Genomic DNA, 23,388 nt, shown 5'->3' on the forward strand with positions numbered 1-23,388 from the left:
CCACTCCTAACATTATCAAGTACCACTCCTAACATTATCAAGTACCACTCCTAACATTATCAAGTACCACTCCTAACATTATCAAGTACCACTCCTAACATTATCAAGTAACACTCCCAGCATTATCAAGTACCACTCCTAACATTATCAAGTACCACTCCTAACATTATCAAGTACCACTCTTAACATTATCAAGTACCATTGCTAACATTATCAAGTACCACTGTTAGCATTATCAAGTACCACTCCTAACATTATCAAGTACCACTGCTAACATTATCAAGTACCACTCCTAACATTATCAAGTACCACTCCAAACATTATCAAGTACCACTGCTAACATTATCAAGTACCACTGTTAACATTATCAAGTACCACTCCTAACATTATCAAGTACCACTGCTAACATTATCAAGTACCACTCCTAACATTATCAAGTACCACTCCTAACATTATCAAGTACCACTCCTAACATTATCAAGTACCACTCCTAACATTATCAAGTACCACTCCTAACATTATCAAGTACCACTCCTAACATTATCAAGTATCACTCCTAACATTATCAAGTACCACTCTTAACATTATCAAGTACCACTCCAAACATTATCAAGTACCACTCCTAACATTATCAAGTACCACTCCTAACATTATCAAGTACCACTCTTAACATTATCAAGTACCACTCCTAACATTATCAAGTACCACTCCTAACATTATCAAGTACCACTCCTAACATTATCAAGTACCACTCCTAACATTATCAAGTACCACTCCTAACATTATCAAGTACCACTCCTAACATTATCAAGTACCACTCTTAACATTATCAAGTACCACTCCTAACATTATCAAGCACCACTCCTAACATTATCAAGTACCACTCCAAACATTATCAAGTACCACTCCTAACATTATCAAGTACCACTCCTAACATTATCAAGTACCACTCTTAACATTATCAAGTACCACTCCAAACATTATCAAGTACCACTCCTAACATTATCAAGTACCACTCCTAACATTATCAAGTACCACTCTTAACATTATCAAGTACCACTCCTAACATTATCAAGTACCACTCCTAACATTATCAAGTACCACTCCTAACATTATCAAGTACCACTCCTAACATTATCAAGTACCACTCCTAACATTATCAAGTACCACTCTTAACATTATCAAGTACCACTCCTAACATTATCAAGTACCACTCCTAACATTATCAAGTACCACTCCTAACATTATCAAGTACCACTCCTAACATTATCAAGTACCACTCCTAACATCATCAAGTACCACTCCTAACATTATCAAGTACCACTCCTAACATTATCAAGTACCACTCCTAACATTATCAAGTACCACTCCTAACATTATCAAGTACCACTCCTAACATTATCAAGTACCACTCTTAACATTATCAAGTACCACTCCTAACATTATCAAGTACCACTCCTAACATTATCAAGTACCACTCCTAACATTATCAAGTACCACTCCTAACATTATCAAGTACCACTCCTAACATTATCAAGTACCACTCCTAACATTATCAAGTACCACTCCTAACATTATCAAGTACCACTCCTAACATTATCAAGTACCACTCCTAACATTATCAAGTACCACTCCTAACATTATCAAGTACCACTCCAAACATTATCAAGTACCACTCCTAACATTATCAAGTACCACTCCTAACATTATCAAGTACCACTCTTAACATTATCAAGTACCACTCCAAACATTATCAAGTACCACTCCTAACATTATCAAGTACCACTCCTAACATTATCAAGTACCACTCCTAACATTATCAAGTACCACTCCTAACATTATCAAGTACCACTCCTAACATTATCAAGTACCACTCCTAACATTATCAAGTACCACTCTTAACATTATCAAGTACCACTCCTAACATTATCAAGTACCACTCCTAACATTATCAAGTACCACTCCTAACATTATCAAGTACCACTCTTAACATTATCAAGTACCACTCCTAACATTATCAAGTACCACTCCTAACATTATCAAGTACCACTCCTAACATTATCAAGTACCACTCCTAACATTATCAAGTACCACTCCTAACATTATCAAGTACCACTCCTAACATTATCAAGTACCACTCCTAACATTATCAAGTACCACTCCTAACATTATCAAGTACCACTCCAAACATTATCAAGTACCACTCCTAACATTATCAAGTACCACTCCTAACATTATCAAGTACCACTCTTAACATTATCAAGTACCACTCCAAACATTATCAAGTACCACTCCTAACATTATCAAGTACCACTCCTAACATTATCAAGTACCACTCCTAACATTATCAAGTACCACTCCTAACATTATCAAGTACCACTCCTAACATTATCAAGTACCACTCCTAACATTATCAAGTACCACTCCTAACATTATCAAGTACCACTCCTAACATTATCAAGTACCACTCCTAACATTATCAAGTACCACTCCTAACATTATCAAGTACCACTCCTAACATTATCAAGTACCACTCCTAACATTATCAAGTACCACTCCTAACATTATCAAGTACCACTCCTAACATTATCAAGTACCACTCCTAACATTATCAAGTACCACTCCTAACATTATCAAGTACCACTCCTAACATTATCAAGTACCACTCCTAACATTATCAAGTACCACTCCTAACATTATCAAGTACCACTCCTAACATTATCAAGTACCACTCCTAACATTATCAAGTACCACTCCTAACATTATCAAGTACCACTCCTAACATTATCAAGTACCACTGCTAACATTATCAAGTACCACTCCTAACATTATCAAGTACCACTGCTAACATTATCAAGTACCACTGTTAACATTATCAAGTACCACTCCTAACATTATCAAGTACCACTCCTTACATTATCAAGTACCACTCCTAACATTATCAAGTACCACTCCTAACATTATCAAGTACCACTCCTAACATTATCAAGTACCACTCCTAACATTATCAAGTACCACTCCTAACATTATCAAGTACCACTCTTAACATTATCAAGTACCACTCCTAACATTATCAAGTACCACTCCTAACATTATCAAGTACCACTCCTAACATTATCAAGTACCACTCCTAACATTATCAAGTACCACTCCTAACATTATCAAGTACCACTCCTAACATTATCAAGTACCACTCCTAACATTATCAAGTACCACTCCTAACATTATCAAGTACCACTCTTAACATTATCAAGTACCACTCCTAACATTATCAAGTACCACTCCTAACATTATCAAGTACCACTCTTAACATTATCAAGTACCACTCCTAACATTATCAAGTACCACTCCTAACATTATCAAGTACCACTCCTAACATTATCAAGTACCACTCCTAACATTATCAAGTACCACTCCTAACATTATCAAGTACCACTCCTAACATTATCAAGTACCACTCCTAACATTATCAAGTACCACTCTTAACATTATCAAGTACCACTCCTAACATTATCAAGTACCACTCCTAACATTATCAAGTACCACTCCTAACATTATCAAGTACCACTCCTAACATTATCAAGTACCACTCCTAACATTATCAAGTACCACTCCTAACATTATCAAGTACCACTCCTAACATTATCAAGTACCACTCCTAACATTATCAAGTACCACTCCTAACATTATCAAGTACCACTCCTAACATTATCAAGTACCACTCCTAACATTATCAAGTACCACTCCTAACATTATCAAGTACCACTCCTAACATTATCAAGTACCACTCCTAACATTATCAAGTACCACTCTTAACATTATCAAGTACCACTCCTAACATTATCAAGTACCACTCCTAACATTATCAAGTACCACTCTTAACATTATCAAGTACCACTCCTAACATTATCAAGTACCACTCCTAACATTATCAAGTACCACTCCTAACATTATCAAGTACCACTCCTAACATTATCAAGTACCACTCCTAACATTATCAAGTACCACTCCTAACATTATCAAGTACCACTCCTAACATTATCAAGTACCACTCCTAACATTATCAAGTACCACTCCTAACATTATCAAGTACCACTCCTAACATTATCAAGTACCACTCCTAACATTATCAAGTACCACTCCTAACATTATCAAGTACCACTCCTAACATTATCAAGTACCACTCCTAACATTATCAAGTACCACTCCTAACATTGAAAAACTTGTCAGATCATATTTCAATGAAAAAATGTTGGTTGTATACTTCATAATATCAAAATTATTCTCGTTAGAAAGAAATTTCACAGCAAAATGATAAATATGTATTCATTTATTTCCATGAAATTATGTTCGTGTGAAATATATTTCAGACCAAAATGGTAGATATCAATTATTTTAAATAACTTCTCGAATTTCAGTCTGTAAGACATATATTCCAGATCAATTTGTCTGTTGTCTTTGCATTGCCTTTATATATCATTACTCAAAAAATGAAATGGTGCACGCTATTTTTATAATTGGTTTGGTGGTTCATGGGCAGAAACAAGTTGAGAACCACTGCACTAGTGGTAGTGGCTGACTTTGGAAAGGAAGCTATCTTGTTTTGTTCTACTTTCTGCATCCAATAATCCAAATGCTGAAAAAAAAATTTCTGGCTGTAATAACATTGATGTTTTTTCCTTGAAATTCTTTGTTCAATGCTTCCACATATCCAAAGATGTCAGCTAAATATGCAAGATGTGCAACCCAAGAGGAGTTTGTTAACTTATGTGAGAGGACATGCTTTTGATCATTCATTTCAAGTTTAGTTTTGAGAGCCCAAACTTGATTCATTTCCAGTTGAAATCCACGTCGCTTTTTCAGCCTCACATGATTCACAAAATAGCTGCTTGTTTATTGCAAGTCCTTTGACAAACTACATATTAATTGTTTGAAAAATATAACTTTCGTAATTTGCTTCGTTTATTAAATAATAAATTTTTGTACAATTATATATATACGTTATTCAGCCTTCATTACCCCAGAGATTTTCATTTTTACCCATTTGGGGTAATTTACCCCAGTTCTCCGACCCCTGGTATACAGTATCAAAGAACTTAGGGTGTCCCATAGCTCGATCACTAGCGCACTCAGCTCACACACTGAGGTCCGGAGATCGAATTCGACACCTGCTGTCCCTGTTCACTCATCAGTATAAAATGGGTACCTGAGTGTTAGTCGACATAACAAGCGGCTTCCTGTATATTAGTACGTTAATGATATCAGCTATGACTGTATACCTTGTACATGTACTTGTAGAAATAAAGATATTATTATTATTAATATTATTTTTATTATTATTATTATTATTATTATTATTATTATTATTATTATTATTATTATTATTAATATTATTATAACTCTTACTGCTGCACAGCTTCGTGACTATACGCAAGAAATTAAAGGTTGACCGGAGAAACATGGCGTACCAAACTGAGGTTTCTGCTGCAGTGGGAGTTATTCAAGTGCATACCAGAATAAGCTCCACACAGACATTTCTGACAAATTTCAGGATCTTTTTTGCTTAAAATCCTAGATATCAGCAACGAGGAAACAGTAATGGTGGAAGAAAAACTGATGCCACTCCAAATGACATTGAGCTGAGGCCAAAGTTCAAGAAAACAAATATTTTTGGTTAGAAAAAACATTTTTGACAGCTACCCTGGACTGTGGAACAAATACCTTAATGCCTTCCCAAACGTCTGATTAAAATTGTGAAGGCAGTTTAGTTATCGTTTAGATGTAAATTTACACTTTCAAATTTTTATATAAATTGATTTATATGTTAATTTTTATTCGTGAAATAAATACACTTGTTTAAAGTTGTGGAAAATAATGTATTTTCCCGAAAAAATACAGTGTATTTTTTATGTAAATTAGTGTAATACATTGTATTTAATAAAATTTATGTTATAAAAATGTGAAATTCTGCGCCTGCGCAGAGGAGACTCGCTGTTGATGTTTGAATTGAACACAAACGTTAGTGAATAATGGGAAGATTTTCGTGCTCTAGAGGTAAAATTGGGCTGACACCTCTCAAATAGGAGCCGAAATTGTTGGAATTTGCAGTCCTGCATAACTTGAGATATCAGGCGACTGGACAAGACAGCTCTAGGAACCTCAGATAAGTCTTATGTTGTAACTCTGGCCAGTGTTATTTTCATAGATAGACAGTGAGGTTTTCTGAGTATGATACACCTTAATCTCCAGTCAAATTGGTGAGTGATATGAAGATATATTCTCCTTCTGTTATGTAAATGTGTATATATATATAATCCTTTATTAATTTAATATACAGTCCACAAATTTTTATATTTACCAGAATTCCTGGTGATACATATTTCATTTGTAATTAATAGGTCCAGAGCAACTTGTGGATATGACAGTGGTAGGTATCGAAGGGGGACATTTTTGCGACCTAGGTGTCCCAAATTCCTACTTGTCTATGTAACTTTGATAGATAATAATTATCTTTGTTATCATTTACTGTTATGTACATAATGAGTTACATTCAGATAAATGCAATTTTCCACAACAGTGTTAGATTACTTGTAGTTTTGAATTTGCTGTAAAAATAATACCTAGTGGGGCTAAGGATGTGTCCATGGGGACAGCAGCTTCAAAAAGTTTGGGAACCACTAGTCTATATGTCCTGCTATATATACAATGAGACACATTCACCTCTGTGTGTATATATCATGGGTGTAACCAGTCACACAAGAGTTCGGCTGCATAATAACAACACCAGGAATGACTAACTGTGACAAGACCATCCAAGCAGTCATAGATAGCCATACCCAACAAATAATATCTCTTAATACAAAGGTTGAAGAAGCAGTAAAAGACTGGAAGAACAACTTAGATAACCAGTTCAGTGACTACTTTGCTCTCCAAGAAGATAAAACTGAACAAGATAAACTATCGGACGCAGTAATAGTTAACAGTCCACTTTTTCCCAGTGATATGAACCAAACAAACAGTAAAGAAATTACTCTGCAGATCATAAAGGACCAAACAAGTGTTATTGTACCCGAGTCTGAAATAAAAGAAGCCAGGTTACTAGGATCCCATGGTAGAAAAAGTGTTATGCTTAGATTCCACTCACATGACAGAAAAAAAGACTTAATTATTGCATCTATTAAAGTAAAGAAAGAGGTATACATAAACGAGTGTCTTACCAAAAAACGTCAGAACCTCCTGTATAGAGTCAGAAAACTTAAGCGGGAGAATAACGACACAATACACCAATGCTTCACACGGGATGGGAAAATTCTTGTTAGGAAAACAAATGTAGGTCAACTGTACACAATCACGAACGAGAATGATCTATCACGATTTCTCAGGGATACTAATCTTACAGAGAATAACTAAACAATGTCCAACTTAAAAGCCTACGTAGTGTAGTGTATGTTTTGCTCCATTATTGTTCAAATTTCATTGTACAATCTCTTAGTAATTAAATAATCAACTACCTCATTTTGTGATTTTACTAGTAAGCATAAGTCACCTTATCTAATTTTCTTATTTACTATTGTTCGCTTAAACATTAGCTGAATTGATACTTTCTCTGTCCATATTACTACCTCATTTTTTAAATACTATCAATTGATATTACTTACTAAAATTAATAATTATCATTTTTACTAAAATTTCAATTTACTCTTAACATTTTTGACATTTAATAACCATTACTTGTCTAATTACCTTTACCTGTTTTAATACCACATTTACTATCTTAGATTACTCTTAATTACCTTGTACTGCCATATAACCTCAAGTATAACTACCAGTGCAATATTGAATGAAATAAACATTACTTTTTCACTTTTTTGTAATCATTATTACTTACTAAAATTTTATTAAACACCATATTTACTACCAGTCAATTTTACTTTTGTACATTAAACATTATTTTATACTTCCCATAACATTTTGTTGCCAAATTTTCAAGTTTGTATATTCAACCCCAACCTTTATATTATCCTTTGTACCTGTGTACCTGTGTACCTGTCTACCATCTTACTATCATATTATAACCAAGACATTACCATTGTTATTTTTTTACTATTATTCTTTTGGTACTTTAATTGTGAATTTTATTTTGTCAATTTAAATCTAGTTATACTCTTGATCTTGTCAATAACCTATACCAGACTCTAGTGCAATTGCAAGTACCATTTCAAATTGTATTTTTATATTATAAGTTTATATTATAATTCCTACCATCTGTCCATTTAACTTTGTTTACCATTACTTAATTTTAGTCCCTTATATATTTTCTCCTTTATTTTAGCTTTATATAACTACCCTAGTTTATATAGTCACAATTGTTAAAATAATCAAGGTGCTATTCTCAGGTGCTAAAGTAGAATAAGTTCACAATTTTGCCATTATATTCCAAAGCTCATTTATTTGATTACCACTTTATTGTTCACCACAACTTATATTAGTCCCTTTTATATTATAATTTTATACTATAATTCTAACTTTAAAAAATTACCTTTATAGTACTACCTACTATCATATTCCCAAGCTCCATTATTTGATCATCACTTTATTTGTATTAGTCCCTTTTATATTGTCTCCTTTATTTTAGCTTAAAAAAAAAAAAAAAAAAAATACCTTAGCTCATTATTTAACATTTGTTAAATAATTCAGGTGCCATTTTTTAGCTTAAGACTATTTACTTTGTTTTATACTTAATTCTAACTATAGATTCACTACAAATCTTATGATTACAAGCATTGATCCTGATACCAACCTCTTATTTAATGACTTAAATGAATCAAACAGTTACTGTAATTACTACACTGCAGAACAATCAAAGGCACTTCTCAGTGCCAACAACAGCATAACTATCTTTAACTACAATATCAGATCTTTAAGCAAACATTACGATGACCTCATAGCATTACTAAATTCCTTACATGCCAATATGTCCATCATTACACTAACTGAAACCTGGCTAAAGCCTTATAGTACAAATGTCTATGCCATTCCTGGTTACACAGCCATACACAACTGTAGGCCAGACCAACAAGGGGGTGGCACAGCCATATACTACTCAGACCAACTAGAATGTATCACTAATACTTGCACAAGGGATGAACATGGGGAATATATAATAGCTAAATTCAAATCCAAACACCTACAAAAACCTCTCACATTGATAAACATCTACAGAGTTCCACAGTCAAACATTAGCCAATTTAGTCAAAACCTAGGAAGTATGATAACTGATGCACGCATGAACAAAGATCACTTACTACTCTCAGGTGACTTCAATATAAATCTCCTGCAAGACCAGGACCCACACGTTACTGAATTCACAAACACAATGAGTAACTGTATGTTACTACCAACAGTAACAAAACCTACAAGAGTTACAGAGACTAGTGTTTCCCTACTTGACCACATCTGGACCAACACCATATCCCCTTTAAAATCAGGCATAATTACAGATAATACCACAGACCACTACCCTACTTTCCTCATAACAACTCTTGGTAAACTACCCCAAGACACTACTAAAGTCACCTTCAGACTTCACAATGAGGCAGCCATTAATAACTTCACAACAGCAATAGCAAACATAGATTGGCACACTGAGCTAGAAATCTATACAGATATTGACGAATGTATTAATAATTTTCTAAAAAAGACCCAATACCTCTATAACAAGCACTGCCCTAAAAAAACTAAACAGATGACAGCTAAGAGACTGAACAGTCCCTGGCTAACACCCAGCATTCTCAAATCCATAAATACAAAACACCAATATGAAAAACAGTACAGAATGGGTCACATTACCAGAGACCAAACAAAACGTTACTCGTCAATCCTAACCAGCCTGATAAGAAGGGCAAAAAAATTGTATTATGAGAACAGATTATCCAACTTACGAGGTGATATAAAAAAGACCTGGAAAACCCTATCAGAAATTCTGGGAACAAAAAAGATATCACGAAATAGCGAAATAAAATTAGCAAAATCAGATGAACCCCAACTCCCACCAACAGAAACAGCAAACAGACTCAATGATTTCTTCTCCACTATAGGTCAAAACCTTGCCAATAAAATCCCAAGCTCAGATACCCCACCAAATGACTACCTCACCGGCAACTACCCGAACACACTGTTCCTAGCTCCGACTAACCCATACGAAGTCTCCCTTATTATCAACGCACTAAAAAACAAGGCAGGAGATTTAAATACCTTACCACCCTTTATATACAAAAAACTGTCACAAGTGCTATCACCAATCATTGCAACACTCTTTAACAAATCCATAGAATCCTCCACCTTCCCTACAGTACTCAAAATAGCAAGGGTCACCCCGATCCACAAAGGAGGAGACCAAACAGAGTTGAATAACTATAGGCCAATATCCAACTTACACCCTCTCTCAAAAATCTTCGAAAAATTAATTCATAAACGAATCTACTCCTACCTTATCTCCCAAAACATACTCAACCCCTGCCAATTTGGATTCAGGCCTAATAAAAATACTAATGATGCTATTATACACATGCTAGAACATATATACACTGCAATAGAGAAAAAAGAAGTCCCACTGGGGATCTTCATTGACTTACGTAAAGCTTTTGATACAGTTGACCATGACTTGCTCCACGTAAAATTGTCACACTATGGTATAAGAGGGCACTCCCTCAACTACCTCAAGTCATCCCTCAGCAACAGAAGCCAATATGTGTACGCAAATGGGGCAAACTCTTCTGCGCAACCAATTACAGTTGGTGTCCCACAGGGAAGTGTCCTTGGCCCTCTTCTCTTTCTCCTATACATAAATGACCTTCCAAATGCTTCGCAATTACTCAAACCCACACTATTTGCAGATGACACTACATACGTCTTCTCTCACCCGAGCCCAGTCACGCTAGCCAATACTGTAAATACCGAATTACAGAAAATATCTACCTGGATGAGGACTAACAAACTTACACTAAACATTGACAAAACCTACTTCATTCAGTTTGGTAACAGAGCTACAGATGTCCCTCTTAACATAATGATAAACGGATCACCTATCACAAAGCTAACAGAGGGAAAATTCTTAGGAATCCACCTTGATAATAGACTCAAATTTCATACACATATACAACAAATTTCTAAGAAAATTTCCAAGACTGTAGGCATACTATCGAAGATACGGTATTATGTTCCACAGTCAGCCCTCCTGGCCCTATATCACTCTCTTATTTACCCCTATCTCACCTATGGAATTTGTGCATGGGGCTCAACAACAATTAACCATCTCAGACCACTAATTACCCAACAAAAGGCTGCAGTTAGAATGATAACAAATTCTCACTACAGGCAGCACACTCCACCAATATTCAATACACTAAACCTACTCACCATACAAAACATCCATACTTATTACTGCACCTATTACATACATAGAACACTTAACTCTGATATTAACCCTCCCCTCAAACATCTCCTTGCCAACCTCAACAGAACACATGACCATAACACAAGGCACAGATCACTCTTTGATGTTCCTCGTGTCCATCTCACACTATGCAAAAACTCAATGCACATAAAAGGCCCTAAAATCTGGAATTCATTACCTGTAAATATAAAAGAAACACTACCTGTTTATAAATTCAAGTCTCTTCTCAAAGATCACTTACTCACCCAAAACCAAATAAATACTGAATAACTGAACCTTATAAATTGTATATCTTAAATGTTTCTCACAATTATATCACATAAATGTTAAACCTAAAACCCAATCTAACTTTATTATTTTTTAAATACACTACCTAACAGAATACTCCATACGGCTGAATGTACAACAATGCATGCAACCATATGACCTGTCTTTGTAATACTCATTTGTGCTTTATAGTTATCTGTTTACAATAATGTATTATCACTGATTTCATCATTGCTTAGTTAATTTTAAGCCAGCCCGAAATGCTATGCATAGTATAAGTGGCTTTGGCATGCTGCTCTTATCTGTATTTTTTTGTACCTCTGTATGTATGCTCAAATTGTAAATAAATAAATAAATAAATAATCTATTGAATATATACTAAAAGACATGCACATCTACAGGGTCATATATCCTGGATGTAAAAAGTCACGCAAAGGTTGGTCAATATAGTCCATTGTATATGCTGAGAGACATGCACCTCTGGGTGTATATACACTGAGACATTCACCTCCGGGTGTATTTACACTGAGAGACATGCCTCTGCGGGTGTACATATCCTGTACAAGTAAGTTTATGTATAGAAAACGGGCACTGTTATCGTAACTGTTAATGCCTAACTCTTATAAAATAGCTTTGCACTTTGTAGTGGTTAATATTATGTTATAAAGAAGTTCACGAAACTGTTTCTTAATGTTACTAACTGACACTTAATACACTCACTGAGGGAGACTTTATTTATGGTACCTATTAAAGAAGAAAATTATAAGTAAATGATTTACATATGACCAGGGCAGATTTTTTCCTAAAGTGAGTGATAATACGCAAATAAATTTTGTTTAATAAAGTTTAATAAGAATTACCTTTTTCAGTATTCAAGACTGTTTCTTGTCTTTATAATAAATTGAAAAAGTTCACTTACACTATACACACCGGGTGGGGCTCCACACTGTCTCCTCACATTAACTTCACACTGATAATTTTCACTAATTTTAGGAAGGAACAGTAATTCAGTATGTTATTAGATGTTACACTTTGAACTACAATGGTTCAGATGTTGAATTAACAAGGTGTTGGCAGCATGGTCTTGGAGGATGAGTGTTAGCAGTGTGGTACTGGCAGTGAAGTGTCGGGAGTGAGTTGCTGGCACTACGATAGTGACACTGAGCAATACTGTCGACCTTGAGTGCTGCCAGCAGAAGCATCAGATGTTCATCCTGCTATGTTATTGTACCGCTACATCACACTGTATATTGCAACATTTAACTTTTAGAGAAGGTTAACTCATGAGTAACATGTTGCACACAATTTCTGAGTGAGTAAAGATAATTATCTTCCAGTATATTCCCTGTTGGCAGAACTTAAGTCTTGTTTGATACACCTTACGCTTGACACTTTACGCTTGACTCTTTACACTTGACACTTTGACTGCACTTAAGTTATCTATATTCCATATTAATTCTTTTATTTTACTCATTCAAATTTTTATGATTTTTAGTGAAGAGATAATCATGTCAATCACATAGTGTAGTGATATACATCATGACAGCCACACAGTGTAATGATATACATCATGACAGCCACACAGTGTAGTGATATACATCATGACAGCCACACAGTGTAGTGATATACATCATGACAGCCACACAGTGTAGTGATATACATCATGACAGCCACACAGTGTAGTGATATACATCATGACAGCCACACAGTGTAGTGATATACATCATGACAGCCACACAGTGTAGTGATATACATCATGACAGCCACACAGTGCAATGATATACATCATGACAGCCACACAGTGTAGTGATATACATCATGACAGCCACACAGTGTAGTGATATACATCATGACAGCCACACAGTGTAGTGATATACATCATGACAGCCACACAGTGTAGTGATATACATCATGACAACCACACAGTGTAATGATATACATCATGACAGCCACACAGTGTAATGATATACATCACGACAGCCACACAGTGTAGTGATATACATCATGACAACCACACTGTGTAATGATATACATTATGACAGCCACACAGTGTAATGATATACATCATGACAGTCACACAGTGTAGTGATATACATCATGACAGCCACACAGTGTAGTGATATACATCATGACAGTCACACAGTGTAGTGATATACATCATGACAGATATACATCATGACAGCCACACAGTGTATGATATACATCATGACACCACACAGTGTAGTGATATACATCATGACAGCCACACAGTGTATGATATACATCATGACAGCCACACAGTTTAGTGATATACATCATGACAGCCACACAGTGTAATGATATACATCATGACAGCCACACAGTGTAGGGATATACATCATGACAACCACACAGTGTAATGATATACATCATGACAGCCACACAGTGTAGTGATATACATCATGACAGCCACACTGTGTAATGATACACATCACGACAGCCACACAGTGTAGTGATATACATCATGACAACCACACAGTGTAATGATATACATCATGACAGCCACACAGTGTAGTGATATACATCATGACAGCCACACAGTGTAATGATATACATCATGACAACCACACTGTGTAATGATATACATCATGACAACCACACAGTGTAATGATATACATCATGACAGCCACACAGTGTAATGATATACATCATGACAACCACACTGTGTAATGATATACATCATGACAACCACACTGTGTAATGATATACATCATGACAACCACACAGTGTAGTGATATACATCATGACAGCCACACAGTGTAGTGATATACATCATGACAGTCACACAGTGTAGTGATATACATCATGACAGCCACACAGTGTAGTGATATACATCATGACAGCCACACAGTGTAGTGATATACATCATGACAGCCACATATACATCATGACAGCCACACAGTGTAGTGATATACATCATGACAGTCACACAGTGTAGTGATATACATCATGACAGTCACACAGTGTAGTGATATACATCATGACAGTCACACAGTGTAATGATATACATCATGACAACCACATATACATCATGACAGCCACACAGTGTAGTGATATACATAATGACAGCCACACAGTGTAGTGATATACATCATGACAGCCACACAGTGCAGTGATATACATCATGACAGTCACACAGTGTAATGATATACATCATGACAGCCACACAATGTAATGATATACATCATGACAGTCACACAGTGTAATGATATACATCATGACAGCCACACAATGTAATGATATACATCATGACAGCCACACAGTGTAGTGATATACATCATGACAGCCACACAGTGTAGTGATATACATCATGACAGCCACACAGTGCAGTGATATACATCATGACAGTCACACAGTGTAATGATATACATCATGACAGCCACAGAGTGCAGTGATATACATCATGACAGTCACACAGTGTAATGATATACATCATGACAGCCACACAGTGTAATGATATACATCATGACAGCCACACAGTGTAGTGATATACATCATGTGTAATGATATACATCATGACAACCACACAGTGTAATGATATACATCATGACAGCCACACAGTGTAATGATATACATCATAGTGTTATGATATACATCATGACAGCCACACAGTGTAATGATATACATCATGACAGCCACACAGTGTAGTGATATACATCATGACAGCCACACAATGTAATGATATACATCATGACAGCCACACAGTGTAGTGATATACATCATGTAGTGTAATGATATACATCATGACAGCCACACAGTGTAGTGATATACATCATGACAGTCACACAGTGTAGTGATATACATCATGACAGCCACATATACATCATGACAGCCACACAGTGTAGTGATATACATCATGACAGTCACACAGTGTAGTGATATACATCATGACAGCCACACAGTGTAGTGATATACATCATGACAACCACACAGTGTAATGATATACATCATGACAGCCACACAGTGTAATGATATACATCACGACAGCCACACAGTGTAGTGATATACATCATGACAACCACACAGTGTAATGATATACATCATGACAGCCACACAGTGTAGTGATATACATCATGACAGCCACACTGTGTAATGATATACATCACGACAGCCACACAGTGTAGTGATATACATCATGACAACCACACAGTGTAATGATATACATCATGACAGCCACACAGTGTAGTGATATACATCATGACAGACACACAGTGTAGTGATATACATCATGACAGCCACACAGTGTAGTGATATACATCATGACAGCCACACTGTGTAATGATATACATCATGACAGCCACACAGTGTAGTGATATACATCATGACAGCCACACAGTGTAGTGATATACATCATGACAGCCACACAGTGTAGTGATATACATCATGACAGTCACACAGTGTAGTGATATACATCATGACAGCCACACAGTGTAGTGATATACATCATGACAGCCACACAGTGTAGTGATATACATCATGACAGCCACATATACATCATGACAGCCACACAGTGTAGTGATATACATCATGATAGTCACACAGTGTAGTGATATACATCATGACAGCCACACAGTGTAGTGATATACATCATGACAGTCACACAGTGTAGTGATATACATCATGACAGCCACATATACATCATGACAGCCACACAGTGTAGTGATATACATCATGACAGCCACACAGTGTAGTGATATACATCATGACAGCCACACAGTGTAGTGATATACATCATGACAGTCACACAGTGTAGTGATATACATCATGACAGTCACACAGTGTAATGATATACATCATGACAACCACATATACATCATGACAGCCACACAGTGTAGTGATATACATCATGACAGCCACACAGTGTAGTGATATACATCATGACAGCCACACAGTGCAGTGATATACATCATGACAGTCACACAGTGTAATGATATACATCATGACAGCCACACAATGTAATGATATACATCATGACAGTCACACAGTGTAATGATATACATCATGACAGCCACACAATGTAATGATATACATCATGACAGCCACACAGTGTAGTGATATACATCATGACAGCCACACAGTGTAGTGATATACATCATGACAGCCACACAGTGCAGTGATATACATCATGACAGTCACACAGTGTAATGATATACATCATGACAGCCACACAGTGTAGTGATATACATCATGACAGCCACACAGTGTAGTGATATACATCATGACAGTCACACAGTGTAGTGATATACATCATGACAGTCACACAGTGTAATGATATACATCATGACAACCACATATACATCATGACAGCCACACAGTGTAGTGATTTACATCATGACAGCCACACAGTGCAGTGATATACATCATGACAGTCACACAGTGTAATGATATACATCATGACAGCCACACAATGTAATGATATACATCATGACAGTCACACAGTGTAATGATATACATCATGACAGCCACACAATGTAATGATATACATCATGACAGCCACACAGTGTAGTGATATACATCATGACAGCCACACAGTGTAGTGATATACATCATGACAGCCACACAGTGCAGTGATATACATCATGACAGTCACACAGTGTAATGATATACATCATGACAGCCACACAGTGCAGTGATATACATCATGACAGTCACACAGTGTAATGATATACATCATGACAGCCACACAGTGTAATGATATACATCATGACAGCCACACAGTGTAGTGATATACATCATGACAGCCACACAGTGTAATGATATACATCATGACAGCCACATATACATCATGACAACCACACAGTGTAATGATATACATCATGACAGCCACACAGTGTAGTGATATACATCATGACAGCCACACAGTGTAGTGATATACATCATGACAGCCACACAATGTAATGATATACATCATGACAGCCACACAGTGTAGTGATATACATCATGACAGTCACACAGTGTAATGATATACATCATGACAGCCACACAGTGTAGTGATATACATCATGACAGCCACACAGTGTAATGATATACATCATGACAGCCACATATACATCATGACAGCCACACAGTGTAGTGATATACATCATGACAGCCACACAGTGTAGTGATATACATCATGACAGCCACACAGTGTAGTGATATACATCATGACAGCCACACAGTGTAATGATATACATCATGACAGCCACACAGTGTAATGATATACATCATGACAGCCACACAGTGTAGTGATATACATCATGATAGCCACATATACATCATGACAGCCACACAGTGTAATGATATACATCATGACAACCACACAGTGTAGTGATATACATCATGATAGCCACATATACATCATGACAACCACACAATGTAATGATATACATCATGATAGCCACATATACATCATGACAGCCACACAGTGTAGTGATATACATCATGACAGCCACACAGTGTAATGATATACATCATGACAACCACACAGTGTAGTGATATATATCATGATAGCCACATATACATCATGATAGCCACACAGTGTAATGATATACATTATAACAGCCACACAGTGAAGTGATATACATGGCGGCAGCCACTCAGTGAAGTCATATACATGGCGACAGCCACACAGTGATGACCTCCTGGCACTCCTTGAATCACTAAAGACACCCTTCTCCTGCATTATTCTTACTGAGACCTGGCTTAAGCAGGACACAATAGATATCTACCCTCTACCAGGATACACAGCAATTCACAACTGCAGAACAAACCAAGTTGGGGTGGTATTGCAATCTATTACTCTAACCAATTATCTTGTATTAGCACCACTTGCTTTAGTGATGAATATGGGGAATACATTTTTGCTAATTTTACTGTAAAAAAACCTTAAGACATCTATAACAATCGGTGCCATTTACCGGATACCTCACACAAACATCCCAAATTTCAGTGAGAAATTAAAGTCACTAATAACAAACAGACAAATGAATAAGCACCACCTTCTCTTAGCTGGAGACTTCAACATCAACCTTGGCTTACTAGATGATCAGCCTGTAACTGATTTCATCAACAAAATGAACAACACACTCCTCATACCAACAATAACTAAACCAACCAGGCTCACTGAGACAAGTGCAACCATAATAGACCACATATTGACCAATATACTAGCCCCCCTTAAATCAGGGATAATCACAGATAGCACTACAGACCACTACCCTACCTTCCTCCTGACAAACATTAGTAAACCACCACTTGAATACAACAAAGTCTCATTTAGACTCCATGACGAGGCCTCAATAAGGAAGTTCACAGCTGACCTAGAGATTGTTGACTGGCCTACAGAATTCTCCAAGGCCAATGGTATTGATGACTGGACAGACATTTTTCTTAACAAATTACTTAGACTATACAACAAACATTGTCCTATAAAAACGAAACAGATCACAAACAAACGGCTTGGTTGCCCATGGCTAACCAGCACCATTCTGAAATCCATTGACAAGAAACACCAATATGAAAAGCAATATAGACAGGGCTTAATACACAAAGATATTCTTAAACACTATTCATCAGTTCTCACCAAAGTAATAAAGAAAGCCAAACAACTATACTACTCTGGTAGATTCACAGACACTAGAGGAGATATAAAAAAGACCTGGAAAATACTCTCTCAGATTCTAGGGACCCACAAACTGAAAAAAAAACAAGAATATTGTCCTAACTAAACCTAATGAAACACCACTACATCCCACTGACACAGCTAACAAGATAAACGACTTCTTCTCAACCATAGGATCTAATCTCACCAATAAAATCCCACATACCAATGCCCATGCCGGGGACTACCTAGATGGGAATTTCCCAAATTCCTTCTATCTTGCACCAACTGAGCCCTCGGAAGTCACTGAGATTATAAAGTCACTTAAAAACAACTCAGGGAATCTGTCTAATGTCCCACCATTACTGTACAAGCGAGCGGCCCATATCCTTTCGCATGCTACTTCATTACTTTTTAACAAGTCACTAGAAACTAGCACCTTCCCTAAACTACTCAAGATGGCAAGGGTTACACCAATACATAAAGGTGGTGACCCTACAGACTTAAACAACTATAGGCCAATATCAAACTTACCATTGCTATCCAAAATCTTTGAGAAACTCGTGCACAGGAGACTATATTCATTTATAACGGCACAAAACATACTCAACCCCTGCCAATTTGGATTCAGGAAAAATAAAAGCACTAATGATGCAATCATAAAAATGCTAGATCTGCTTTACACAGCATTGGAAAATAAGGAATATCCACTAGGAATTTTTATTGACCTAAGGAAAGCTTTTGACACAGTAGACCACGACATCCTACTCCACAAACTTGACCATTACGGTATAAGAGGCCATGCGCTTGCTTATTTCAAATCTTACCTTACTAATAGGTATCAGTATGTCACCATTAAAGACACAGCATCAACAACACGGCCACTTGATACTGGAGTTCCGCAGGGAAGTGTCCTTGGTCCCCTGCTCTTCCTCATATACGTCAATGATCTTCCAAACGTATCCCAACACCTGAAACCCATTCTCTTTGCTGACGACACGACTTATGTCATCTCTCACCCTAATCTTGCCACCCTCAACACCATTCTTAACGAGGAGTTGATCAAAATATCGACTTGGATGACAGCCAATAAACTTACGCTTAACACTGACAAAACTTACTATATTATGTTTGGTAGCAGAGCAGGAGATGCACAAATTAACATTAAGATCGACAACACTCTAATTACCAGACATAATGAGGGCAAATTCCTAGGCAACAACCTGAATTTCAGCACCCAAATCCAACACATAACCAAAAAAGTATCCAAAACGGTTGGGATCCCCTCCAAGATACGATACTACGTGCCGCAAAATGCCCTTCTCACACTATACCACTCACTTATTTATCCATACCTCACCTATGCTATTTGTGCTTGGGGATCAACTGCAGCAACACACCTAAAGCCAATAATAACCCAACAAAAAGCTGCAGTAAGAATAATCACTAAATCCCATCCCTGGCAACACCCCCCCCCCCACTCTTCATAGACCTAAACTTACTCCCTGTTCAGTACATCCACACTTACTACTGTGCAATCTACATCTACAGGACCTTAAACTCCAATATCAACCTTGACCTAAAACGCTTTCTTGATAGTTGTGACAGAACCCACAGGCACAACACCAGACACAAACATCTCTACGACATTCCCCGTGTCCGACTAAACCTTTACAAAAATTCAATGTATGTCAAAGGCCCTAAAATCTGGAACACCCTACCTGAGAACTCTAGAACTGCAGACACATTCATCACCTTCAAAACTACCATTAGAAAACATCTTATCTCCCTGATACACCCCATCAACTAACTACACGAATACCACCTGGTGGTTCACACTTACACTCACTCACCTATTTGACCATAAACAGAAATATTAATCTCAATCTTAAAATAATGAATCCTATGATACTCCAATACTGAAACTATGTACTGTGCCAAAACAAAAGCATTCACATTGCTAAACTCACAAACTAGTATTTAGTCACTTAGCTATAATACCAACTTACCTCATAATTTGTAATATTTTAAAATAAAGAATTAAACTAAGTCTGCCCGAAATGCCTAGCCATGCTAGGCGTTCTAGTGGTACACTCTGTAATCATTATTTAACTACATGTAAACCACACAACAACCAAATTCTGTAAATTCAACATTGTAATCTTTATAGAGAATAAACTTTGAATTTGAATTTGAATTTGAATTTGAATATACATGGCGACAGCCACACAGTGAAGTGATATACATGATGACAAAGATTCACTAATTACTAATCTTGAGGTTAATTATGAGCTTGGGGAAAGTGATCACAAATCACTTAGTTTCAATATATCATGGAATTACCCAGATAACTGCAATCAAATATCTGTCCCAGATTTTCGCTTGGCCGACTTCATGAGACTGAAAAATTACCTGGGTGGGCTAAATTGGGATGTCCTGACTATGGGTCAGGTAGGTGATCTTGGCTGCCAATATGAAGTTTTTCAGAGCATAGTTCTAGCTGCCCAGACAACTTTTGTTCTGAGTAGGGAAATTAGATCTAACAAAAATGATCCCAAATGGATGAACAATAGATTAAAACTTCTCACTAGTCAAAAGAGAGGCATATATAGGCGTATCAAAAGAGGGGATGGGCAGTTAAGAAATCAATATATTCAATTAAAGAGATAAAAAAGAAAGGAATAAGAATAACAAAAAGGGATTATGAGGCTAAGGTCGCAAGGGATTCAAAGACTAACCCAAAAGGGTTCTTTCAGGTATACAGAAGTAAGATTAGGGACAAGACTGGCCCACTTAAGAGTAACTCTGGTCAGATCACTGACAGTGATAAGGGATATGTGTGAAATTCTCAATACCTACTTCCCCTCAGTTTTCACCCAGGAAAATACTAACGATATTCCTGAAATAATAGATTATGTAGAACAGGATAATAAACTATGTACGATTACAGTAACTACTGACATGGTCCTCAGACAAATAGAGAAACTAAAACCTAACAAATCCCCAGGCCCTGATGAACTGTTTGCAAGGGTGTTAAAGGAATGTAAAGAGGTACTTAGCATACCTTTGGCTAATCTTTTTAACATATCACTACAAACTGGCATAGTGCCTGATAAGTGGAAAACGGCAAATGTAATACCTATTTACAAGGCAGGTGACAGATCCTTGGCTTTGAACTATAGACCAATAAGCCTTACCTCCATAGTGGGAAAATTTATGGAATCAATAATTGCTGAAGCAATTCGTAGCCATCTTGACAGGCACAGATTGATTAATGAATCTCAACACGGTTTTACAAAGGGGCGTTCCTGTCTTACGAATTTACTATTTTCACTTAGGTGTTTGAGGAGGTAGATCATGGTAATGAATATGATATTGTGTACATGGACTTCAGTAAGGCTTTCAATAGAGTTCTACACCAGAGGCTACTGAGGAAACTTAAGACATACGGAATAGGAGGAGAAATTTTTTCCTGGGTAGAGACATGGCTGACAAATAGACAGCAGAGAGCTTGCATAAATGCGGAGAAATCGGAATGGGGCACGTCACAAGCGGTGTTCCTCAGGAGTCAGTGTTGGGCCCGTTGTTGTTCACAATTTACATAAACGACATAGATGAGGGAATAAATAGCGACATAAGCAAATTTGCTGATGACACCAAAATAGGCCGTCCAATTCATTCTAATGAGGACACTAGAGCACTCCAGGATGATTTGAATAGACTGATGCAGTGGTCGGAGAAGTGGCAGATGCAGTTTAATATAGACAAATGCAAAGTTCTAAATGATGGACAGTTAAATAACCATGCCACATATAAACTAAATAATGTAGATCTTAATACTACTGATTGCGAAAAGGATTTAGGAGTTCGGGTTAGCAGTAATCTAAAACCAAGACAACAGTGCATTAGTGTTTGCAATAAAGCTAACAGAATTCTTGGCTTCATATCTAGAAGTATAAATAATAGAAATCCTCAGGTTGTTCTTCAACTCTTTATATCCTTGGTTAGGCCTCATTCAGACTATGCTGCTCAGTTCTGGTCAACGTATTACAGAATGGATATAAAT

General features: G+C 36.6%; 1 protein-coding gene across 3 annotated transcripts in view; it reads right to left on the reverse strand.

Annotated features, from left to right (window-relative positions):
* Nucleotides 1-12,879, reverse strand: part of LOC128699059 (uncharacterized) — a 128,726-nt gene extending 115,847 nt beyond the window's left edge. For all 3 annotated transcript variants that reach the window (XM_070090242.1, XM_070090243.1, XM_070090241.1), the window contains exon 1: nucleotides 12,642-12,879. The gene's annotated coding sequence lies outside the window, so the exon portion shown is untranslated. The remainder of the gene's footprint in view (nucleotides 1-12,641) is intronic.
* Between the last annotated feature and the right edge of the window lie 10,509 nt (nucleotides 12,880-23,388).

Source organism: Cherax quadricarinatus, chromosome 31 (genome assembly GCF_038502225.1).
Source record: "Cherax quadricarinatus isolate ZL_2023a chromosome 31, ASM3850222v1, whole genome shotgun sequence".
Classification (NCBI taxonomy): Eukaryota; Metazoa; Arthropoda; class Malacostraca; order Decapoda; family Parastacidae; genus Cherax; species Cherax quadricarinatus.